This window comes from Calonectris borealis, chromosome W (assembly GCF_964195595.1).
Source record: "Calonectris borealis chromosome W, bCalBor7.hap1.2, whole genome shotgun sequence".
NCBI classification, from domain to species: Eukaryota; Metazoa; Chordata; class Aves; order Procellariiformes; family Procellariidae; genus Calonectris; species Calonectris borealis.
In genome coordinates, this window is record NC_134351.1 from 53,042,088 (window position 1) to 53,052,942 (window position 10,855).

The 10,855-nt window shown below is 43.5% G+C and overlaps 1 long non-coding RNA gene across 1 annotated transcript; it reads right to left on the bottom strand.

Moving 5' to 3' along the window:
* Positions 1–6,115: 6,115 nt before the first annotated feature.
* On the bottom strand, positions 6,116–8,866 carry LOC142074671 (uncharacterized). Its single transcript, XR_012670665.1, has 3 exons — positions 8,762–8,866; positions 8,088–8,249; positions 6,116–6,680 (listed from the first exon to the last, which is right to left on the bottom strand). It is a non-coding gene; the product is annotated as an uncharacterized LOC142074671 (long non-coding RNA).
* Positions 8,867–10,855: the final 1,989 nt, after the last annotated feature.

Here is a 10,855-nt window from a genome sequence, read left to right on the forward strand (position 1 = left end):
AGTTTCCTTGTTACATATTCATTACATTTCCGAGAACTAATTATAATATTGCATCATCTTAAACACATGCGCACTAAAGCCTTTAGGGTCTTCTTGGGGGTCTCGGGTGGTCTCTGGTGGTCGGCAGGGCAGTGAACTCTTCATGAACTTATTTCCTCTTTACCTTATAGGGTCGCAATTTGTCCCTGAGCCATGCTTGGACCACGTCTGTTTATAGTTTCCATAGCTAAAATTAATTATCACTACTTCTAAAACACACACCTGTTAGTTACCTAACTTCTAAACAACAAGTCTTCATTGTTTAAAATTACAGAAGCGAGCAATATAGAATCCACAACAAACTAAACTATCTATCACCATAGTGTTCTTAAATTAAAACACATACATCTTGATCTCCTCCAATCAAACACCCACTCACTAGCTTCATCATTCTGGTTTCTTATTAACTGGTCTTTTAACCCAGTTCTGGGTGAGGGCTATACACAGGATGATAACACTTTGAAGATTAATGTTGATTGAGATTAACATTAACAATAGGAATATTTAATTAAAGTATACAATAATTCAACAGCATGGTTTCACCTCCCCATATTTGTATTTCAACCATTGTCCTCCATACCAGAGAGGCTTTACTCGCTTGGCTTATTTGATAGTGCACGTTTCACATTCATGGATAACCTGTGCAATAGCGTCCATGGTCAAGTCCACCCCTCGATCACGAGCCCATCTATATGTTGCATCTCTTCCTTGATGGCCTGAGATGTCATGGGCCCACCAGGCCATAAATAATTCACCCTTATGTTGCCAGTCCAGATCCACCTGAGCCACTTCAATCTTAGCAGCCTGGTCCACCTGCTGGTTATTTTGATGTTCTTCAGTGGCCCGACTCTTGGGTACGTGAGCATCTACGTGACGTACTTTTACAACCAGGTTCTCTACTCGGGCAGCAATATCTTGCCACAACGTGGCAGCCCAGATGGGTTTACCTCTGCGCTGCCAGTTGTTCTGCTTCCATTGAATCCACACAGTCCAGTAAACCCGGTTGTCCCTTTCCTCCACCTGGCCGGAGGCAGGGCCCCTCTAGTTCTGGTCATAGTATCCATCTCTCACTTCTTGCAAACGTGAGTCAAGAATTCCTTCGTTACAATCCAAAGTAAGATCAGCCCTTCTACTCTGTCTGGGGAACTGTTCACTGGAAACTGGACCGTCGTGAGACAGGGTTTTCCTGAATACTGGAGCAGCATTTTTCCTGGGAGAACCCCCTTGTGTGATTGTTTTTCCTTGCAACTCACGTACCTGTGCCTCTAGGGTCTAGGTAGGTTTTCCATCCCACTGCTTCATGTCCTCTCCGTGGTCACGCAGGTAAAACCACAGGGTGCCCCGTGGTGTTTACCTTCTATATCCTCTCTCTTGAGCAGAAGAACGCTGACTCCTAATGGCTGAGATACTGGTCCATACAGGTGGAGAATAGGACCTATTGTCTTTGAGTTGCTGGACCTCCCGGGACAGTTTCTCCACAGCCGACACAAGGGAGGAGGCGACATTTTCTTTGTATTCCCAGAGATTGCTAACCAATTCATCTACCCTTGGTGCTTCTTCCTCTTTCCAGCACAGTACTGCCAACAAAATGGCATACGACGCTGGTGCGCTCCGTACTAATTTCCGACACATGGGTCGCGTGCACTGGATTTCATCAGGTTCTTTGGGTGTTTGGTCATCGTCCAGGTCACTATAAACTACCTCCAGGATGACTAATTCTCTCAGGTACTGGATACCTCTCTCCATAGTGGTCCATTTGCCTGGGCGATATATAACATCTTCCTTGAAGGGATACCTTTCCTTCACGCCTGACAGGAGTCGCCTCCAGAGGCTGAGGGCCTGTGTCCCTTGTCCAATCGCTTTGTCAATGCCTCCTTCCCTAGCGAGGGATCCCAGCTGTTTGGCTTCTTTCCCCTCTAATTCCAGGCTACTGGCCCCATTATCCCAGCATCAGAGCAGCCAGGTAACAATATGCTCGCCTGGACGACGGCTGAAATCTTTCCGCATATCTCGCAGCTCACTCAGGGATAGGGATCGGGTGGTTTCCGTCTCGTTTATGAGTTCTTCCTCTTCCTCCTCCCCTCCTTGTGATGGCCCTGCTCTTTCATCATCCCTTTCTAAATGACCTGACCTCCGCTTCCAAGATTTCCTCTTCTGTACAGGGGCAACGGATACCAGCAAGGGTTGGTCCTCTGGTTCAGCTGTAGTGCCTGTTGCTGGGGTTTGGGTAGCTGCAGTGCTTGTCATGGGGGTTGGAGTAACTGTAGTGCCTGTTACCGGAGCTTGAGTGGCTGCAGTGCCTGTTGCAGGGGTTGGAGAAGCTACGGTGACTGTTGCCGGGGTTTGAGTAGCCACAGGGGTTGTCGTGGGGGTTGAAGTAGCCGCAGTGCCTGTCGTGGGGTTTTGAGTAGCCACCGTGTCTGTTGCCGGGGTTGATCTCCCGCTGCCCGCCGCCCCCGGGACCTGCCGCTCCGCCCGCCCAGCACCGCCGTTTGCCCTCCCTCTTTTCTTGTTCCTGAGGGTTGATCTCTGGACAGTATTCCTGAATAGTTGTTTAACCCTAAACAAGACCTGAACCACATTCAGGAGACACAGCAATATGAACACGCTTGTTTGAACATCCCAAGGATATTCAAAATTCTCAGGGAATATTGTGGACATCTTCGTGAAGAGGATAGAAGAAAAAGGAGTTTCTGACGATATGGAAGATATGGAAGGGAAGATGAACAAGTGGGAGAAAGTGTCCCATCCTGTCTCCCCCTTAAATTCATTCTCCGAGGAGAAAAAAAGTGCAATTACTAATAATTTCTAAGAGGTGGTTCCGGAGGTACAGAAATGACGGCAGTGCCGCGTACAGATACCAGATTAGACTTATGACCAATGATTTTATCACATCATAAAACAGCAGCGAAATGATAACCTTGACCCAGTTCCGAATAATGATAAACAGCACAACAGGGAACATATACTGCAAGCAAGGTATTACATGACCCAATATTGAGAGCCAGCCCCACAACTTTGACAGCCAATACATCAACATTGTGACCAATCAATATAATGGATGCTTATAACAATTTTGCCTTAACACACTTTGGTCAGATCTATCGTTATCTCAACCCTTCGAGTCCCACGTTGGGCACCAAAAAGGACTGTCGTGGTTTAACCTGGCAGGCAGCCAAATACTATGCAGCAGCTCACTCACTCCCCCCGCCCCCCCAGTGGGACGGGGAGAGAATCGGAAGGGTGAGAGTGAGAAAAAACTCGTGGGTTGAGATAAAGATCGTTTAATAGAAAAGAAAAGGGAAAATAATAATAATAATAAATAATGATAGAATATACAAAATGAGTGATACACAATGCAATTGCTCACCACCCTCGCTGACCGATAACCAAGTAGCGATCGGTACTTCCTGGATCACGCCTACCGTTCATATACTGAGCATGACGTCACATGGTATGGAATACCCCGTTGGCCAGCTGGGCTGGCTGTCCTGATTATGTTCCCTCCCATCTTGTGTACCTAGCTCAGTCAGTAGGCACGGGAGCTGTCCTTGGACTAGGAGGGCACTTAGCAACAACTGAAAACATCAGTGTGTTATCAACATTCTCCTCATACTAAATCCAAAACACAGCACTAGGAAGAAATTTAACCCTATCCCAGCCGAAACCAGGACAATGTCCAAAGCCATTCTATTCTGAAGGGTTATTTCTGCCAATTCAGACACTTCTTCCTGCAAGGCCTTTATAGCGTCATAGGTTTCGTTCCCAATTTTCTCAACCATAGCAGATATATTTACTATAGCTTTCTTTAATTCACCAACTCCTAACCATGGGATAAACCATCGTACAAAAGAATGGAACCCGGTGGGTCTATCTACTAATGGGTTATTTCCACTTCTCTTACTTCTTCGAAGATATGTTCTTAGCCACATTTTAGATTCTGATTTCTCAATCATAGTAATGTGTGGTACTACTGCTCCCAAAGCACATATCCCTGACCAATTTGGTGGCAAGACCTTACGGGCCTTGTTTCCACAACTCCAATACCAACCTCTTCCTTCAGGTACCGGCCATTCAAAAGATTATCGGCCATTCAAAAGATTCAACAGGTCTTAAACCTCTGATATTTATAGTCTTATTGCAATCAGAATAATTTCCAATAAAATCAGTCTTTGTTAGTGTCCTGGTTTCGGCTGGGATAGGGTTAAATTTCTTCCTAGTGCTGTGTTTTGGATTTAGTACGAGGAGAATGTTGATAACACACTGATGTTTTCAGTTGTTGCTAAGTGCCCTCCTAGTCCAAGGACAGCTCCCGTGCCTACTGACTGAGCTAGGTACACAAGATGGGAGGGAACATAATCAGGACAGCCAGCCCAGCTGGCTAATGGGGTATTCCATACCATGTGACGTCATGCTCAGTATATGAAGGGTAGGCGTGATCCAGGAAGTACCGATCGCTACTTGGTTATCGGTCAGCGCGGGTGGTGAGCAATTGCATTGTGCATCACTAATTTTGAATATTTTATCATTATCATTACTATTTTCCTTTTTTTTCCCTGTTCTATTAAACTGTCTTTATCTCAACCCACGAGTTTTTTCTCACTCTTACCCTTCCGATTCTCTCCCCGTCCCGCTGGGGGTGGGGGGAGTGAGTGAGCGGCTGCGTGGTATTTGGCTGCCTGCCAGGTTAAACCGCGACAGTCCTTTTTGGCGCCCAACGTGGGGCTCGAAGGGTTGAGATAACGACACATCTGACCCGAACGGGTTAAAACAAATTTGTTATAAGCATTCATTATATCAATTTAGTACTCGATGTTCACAATGTTGATTTATTTGCTCTCAGAGTTTTTGGATCTGTTCTTGCAGTTGTGGTATGTAGCACCTTACTGGCTGTCTATACTGCTGATTATCAGTTTTTATGTGGGGTTGGTCATCTCTGGGAAATGGATTAAGGTCATTGCTTTGCTATACTGTGTGACCTGGCTTTATGTTATGATAAAATTATTGGTCACGAGCCTGTACTCAGCACTGCCATCATTCCTGTTCTTCAGGAGCTATCTTTTGGAAACTATTAATAATTACACTTCTTACGTCTTCACCTCAGAGGATGAATTTAGGGGGGGAGACAGGATGGGACACTTTCTCCCACTTGTTCACCTTCCCCTCCATATCTTCAGAAACTCCTTTTTCTTCTATCCTCTTCATGAAGACGTCTACAATATTCCCTGAGAATTTTGAATATCCTTGGGATGTTCAAATGAGCATGTTCATATTGCTATGTCTTCTGAATGTGGTTCAGGCCTTGTTTAGAGTTAAACAACTATTCAGGAATACTGTCCAGAGATCAACCCCAGCAACAGATACAGTGGCTACTCAAACCCCCACGACAGGCACTGTAGCTCCTTCAACCCGCACGGCAACCACTGTGGCTACTCAAACCCCTGCGACAGGCACCGTGGCTACTTCAACCCCCACAACAACCACTATGGCTACTCAGACCCCGGCAACAGTCACTACAGTTACCCCAACCCCCGCAACAGGCACTGCAGCTACCCAAACCCTCGCGACGGCTACTACAGCTGAACCAGAGGACCAACCGTCGCTGGTATCCGTCGCCCCTGTACAGAAGAAGAAATCTTTGAAGCGGAAGTCAGGTCGTGTAGAAAAGGATGATGGAAAACCAGGGCCATCACGAGGAGGGGAGGAGGAAGAGGAAGAACTCATAAACGAGACGGAAACCACCCGATCCTTATCCCTGAATGAGTTGCGAGATATGCGGAAAGATTTCGGCCGTCGTCCAGGCGAGCATATTGTTACCTGGCTGCTCCGATGCTGGGATAATGGGGCCAGTAGCCTGGAATTAGAGGGGAAGGAGGCCAAACAGCTGGGATCCCTTGCTAGGGAAGCGGGTATTGACAAAGCAATGGGAAAAGGGACACAGGTCCTCAGCCTCTGGAGGCGACTGCTGTCAGGCGTAAAGGAAAGGTATCCCTTCAAGGAAGATGTTATATATCGCCTAGGCAAATGGACCACTATGGAGAGATTTTGTCCATTCCTCTGGGGGGGGTTACACCATTGTACACAGGTACAATATTTTTGTTCTGGAGTTGGGGTCTCAATTATCCATTCCTGTTCTTTCATTTCCCTACTTACGTTAAAAGAGGTGTTTATCCATAAAGTGTTCAAAGATATACTAGCTGGTATAGAGATTCCAATTAAGGGAACTCCCTTCTTTGAATGCTCTGGAAAATGAGTACAGGCCCAACAATCTGACTTATCAGCAATCTGGACTGCTCTTTGTAACAAGTCTATATGTAGGTTTCCTTTCCATGGATTCCCTGACCCCTCATGGAGTAATTCTATCCAAAAGCAACAAAGGAATATCAAGTCTCTTAGTGTTTTCATTCCTTACTCAAAGGCTAATATCAGTGTATAATACGTCAAAGTCCCATGTGTAATTTACTGCATTCGAGAAAGTTTCAACTTTAATGGTCCTGTCCTCTCAGAAGTCCATTCTCCAGGTGGAGCTTTCTTCACACGAGAACAGTGTACCCAGGGTGTCTGCTCCTTGATCTTGATTGCAGTAAAGGTCGTCAGCAACACTTGGAACGGTCCCTTCCACTTTTCTTCCAACGGTTGACCTGCAAAAACTTTGACATAAACCCAATCCCCTGGCTTAAAAGGGTGAACCGGTTGGTCTAGGCCCCTAGCTCTGGTTCCTAAGACAACTTTTTCTATTTGGCCCAATTGTTTTCCTAGAGCGATCATATATTGTTGCAAATATCCTTCTCCTAACTGATTCAAATCCTCTCCTCTATATTGCAATTGGTATGGCCTTCCAAATAGGATTTCAAAAGGACTTATGCTTTCCTTAGTTCTCGGTTTTGTTCTAATCCTGAGCAACGCAAGTGGAAGCGCTTGATACCAATATAGATTAGTTTCTTGGCAAATTTTAGCTAGTTGTTGTTTTATCAAATGATTCATCTTTTCAACCTGTCCACTTGCTTGGGGTCGATGTGGCGTATGTAACTGCCACTCAATCCCTAGCATTTTACTAAGTTGTTGAACTATTTGTGAGCAAAAGTGAGTACCTCTATCTGATGATATTACTGCTGGTATTCCAAATCGAGGTATAATTTCATTCAGCAATACTCGGATGACTTCTCGAGCTTTGTTTGTTCTGCAAGGGAAAGCTTCTGGCCAACCTGAGAATGTGTCTGTTAACACTAACAAGTGTTTTCTTGGGAGTTCGGAAAAGTCTATTTGCCATTGTTGCCCTGGGATGTTACCCTTTCCAATTGTCCCTACCTGTACCCTATTGGTTGTGTTAGGATTGTTTTTCAAACAAATTTCACACTGCTGTGTTACTTGTTTCACCACAGTATACAAATTGCGACCTACTATTCTTTTGTTTAGATCCTTATACAAAGCATCTGCTCCCCAATGAGTTTTGCTGTGCTCATCTAAAATTAGTTTCCACAATATTCTGGAGGGTGTTATAATACGTCCATCTGGTGTATATACCCATCCATCGTCTTTTTCTTTCCCTCCTAAATCATCAATCAAATTCTTATCTTCCTTTGATTATCTTTCAGAGCCTAAATTTAATTTTAATACTTGAAATTTACCGTCTGGAATCAAAGCCAATGCCTCAACTTCCATCTTTTCTGCGGCTTGTCTGGCCTCATAGTCTGCCAATTTATTTCCAATTTCCTGTTCAGTGTTACCTCTTTGGTGTCCTCTGCAATGCATAATAGCCACTTTCTCTGGTAATTTTACAGCTTCTAAGAGTGGTAAAATTTCTTTTGCATGTTTTATCTGTTTTCCTTGGACTGTGAGTAGTCCTCGTTCTTTCCAAATGGCCCCGTGGGCATGCACCACTCCAAAAGCATATTTAGAATCAGTTCATATATTAATTTTCTTCCCTTTTGATAATTCTAAGGCTCGAGTCAAAGCAATTATTTCAGCCTTCTGTGCAGATGTCCCAACAGGTAAAGATTTAGCTTCTATTACCTTATGGGTGGTAGTTACAGCGTACCCAGCCTTACGTTCTCCTTGCTTCACAAAGCTGCTCCCATCTGTGAACCATGAGTCCTCAGCGTCCTCCAGTGGTTCTTCTTTCAGGTCCGGTCGACTAGAATAGACAGCTTCCATTGTCTCTAAACAGTCATGTATCACAGGTTCTGAAGTATCTCCACTGAGGAAAGATGCTGGGTTTACAATATTAGTAGTCTGTATATTAACGTCATCCAAAATAGCTTGGTACTTCAAAAATCTGGAAGGAGAAAGCCAGTGACTCCCCTTTTGTTCTAACACTGCCGAAACTCTATGAGAGACCAATACCGTTATTTTCTGACCCATAGTAAACTTGTGGGCTTCCTGAATGTTGAGGACCACCGCTGCCACTGCTCGCAGGCATCCGGGCCATCCTTTACTCACTTCATCTAATTGTTTGGAGAAGTATGCAACCGATCTCTTGTAGGGTCCTAATCGTTGAGCAGGTACTCCCAGCGCTATGCCCTGTCTCTCATGAGAAAATAATCAAGAGAGTTTTGAAATATCTGGGAGGCATAAAGCTGGGGCTCTCATAAGTTCCATTTTTAACTGTTGAAATGCTCTCTTTGTTCCCCTGTCCAAACTAGTTTTAACGGATTTTCTTTCAGTAGTTTATACAGTGTTTTCGCTAAAAGTCCATAATTATATATCCATAATCTGCACCAACCTGTCATTCCAAGAAAGGTTCTGAGTTCTTTTACCATCCTGGGTTCTGGTGTGCATCAAATAGCTTCTTTTCGTTCTGCTCCGAGTTCTCTTTGTCCTCCCAAGATTTCAAATCCTAAGATATGTCACTTGTGATTGTATCAGCTGAGCTTTCTGTTGTAATCCCAAAAAGTTAAGCAAACTTACAGTCCATTGCACACATTCTTCTTCTGTTTCTGTAGCAATTAAAAGGTCATCTACATATTGTAATAGAGTACCATCTTGTGAAGGGGGATTCCAAGTTTCAATCTCTCGTGCTAATTGATTACCAAAGATAATAGGACTATTCTTGAATCCTTGGGATAACACTGTCCAGGTTAATTGGGTCTTTCTCCCTGTATCAGGATTTTCCCACTCAAATGCAAATACTTTTTGGCTTTCTTTTGCCAAAGTCAGACAGAAAAGGCATCCTTTAAATCCAGTACGGTAAACCATATCTGACTATTCTTTAATTTAGTTAACAGTGTATAAGGATTCGCTACCACAGGGTGCAAGTCTTCTACAATTTTGTTTATAGCTCTCAAATCTTGAACCAATCTGTAACTTTTGCCATCCGGCTTTTTCACAGGTAAGATAGGAGTGTTATACTCTGATTCACATTCCACAAGTAGTCCGAATTGCAAGAAATTATCAATTATTTCTTTTATTCCCTTTCGATCTTCTAACTTCAAAGGATACTGCTTAATTCTAACTGGGCTAGCCCCTGGCTTTAATTCTATCTTTATTGGCTTTTCCAGGTATCCCGGAGGCCCACACTCCTGGATATACTTGATCTAAAAATTCTTGGGCTATTTGCTTTGCTTTTTCAGTTTGTATTAAAGGCAGTCTTAAGACTTTGATTAGTTGTTAATTTTTAATTTTAAATTCCATTTTATCCTTTTTGAATGTTATTTCTGCTCCCAATTGCTCTAATAAATCTCGCCCTGATAGGGATTTTGGAGAATTTGGCATATACAAAAACTTATGTATCCCTATTTGTTTCCCTAACTTATATTTAAGCGGCTGTAAAAAAAGAAAGCTTTCTCTTGTTGGCCAGTAGCTCCTATCACAGTCACAAAATCCTCATCCACAGGTATTAATTCTTGGTTTAATACAGAGTAAGAGGCACCCGTGTCTACCAAAAATTTGACCTCTTTGCTCTGCTTTCCTAGCTTTATTTTAACCAGTGGATCCGCTAGGATAGATTCCCCAGGTCCCCATCACTCAATCTCCACAATGGTGGAGGGCTTAATCCTTTGCAACTTTGGGCACTCATTTTTCCAATGTCCCTGTTCTTTACAAAAGGTATACTGATCTGACCGTAAAGGTGGTCGAAAATCTCTTTGATCTTTCATAGCTTTTCCTCTGCCATTCACTCTAAAAGGTCTCCCATTTCTCTGATTTTCTCCTTCATGAACTGCTACTAACCGGGCATTCACCTTATCTCTGGTTTCTTCTCTGTTTCGATATACCGTCCATGCTACATTCAACATTTTTCCCAAGTTTTGGGAATCCTCATCCTGTAACTTTTGCAATTTCTTTCTAATGTCATCAGAGGATTGTGCCATAAACAAAGGAACTAACTGTCATTGCCCTTCATCAGATTCCACATTTAAAGTTGTATATTTTCTAGCTGCCTCTTTTAATCTATTCAAAAAATCGGTGGGGTTTTCTTTCTGATCTTGTTTTATCTCATATAAATTAGACCAATTTATAGCTTTCGGAATAGCAGCTCTAATACTGAACAAAATTAATTGCTGATATCTCTCTAACCTGACCCTATTGTTGTCCGAAAAGCGGATTCGTGCCCGGCGTGCAAGTAACCAATTCCACACGCTCAGGAGAGATAGTGTTTTATTCAGGCCTGGGTGCTCGGTGGACTTGCCACAAATCAAGCACACCTGGTCTAGTCACCTTTCTGTTTATATCCATGCTTCTCATACATATTTTAAATTTCTCTTTTACATATTCATTACATTTCCGAGAACTAATTATAATATTACATCATCCTAGACACATGCGCACTAAAGCCTTTAGGGTCTCCTTGAGGGTCTCGGGTGGTCTCTGGTGGTCGTCA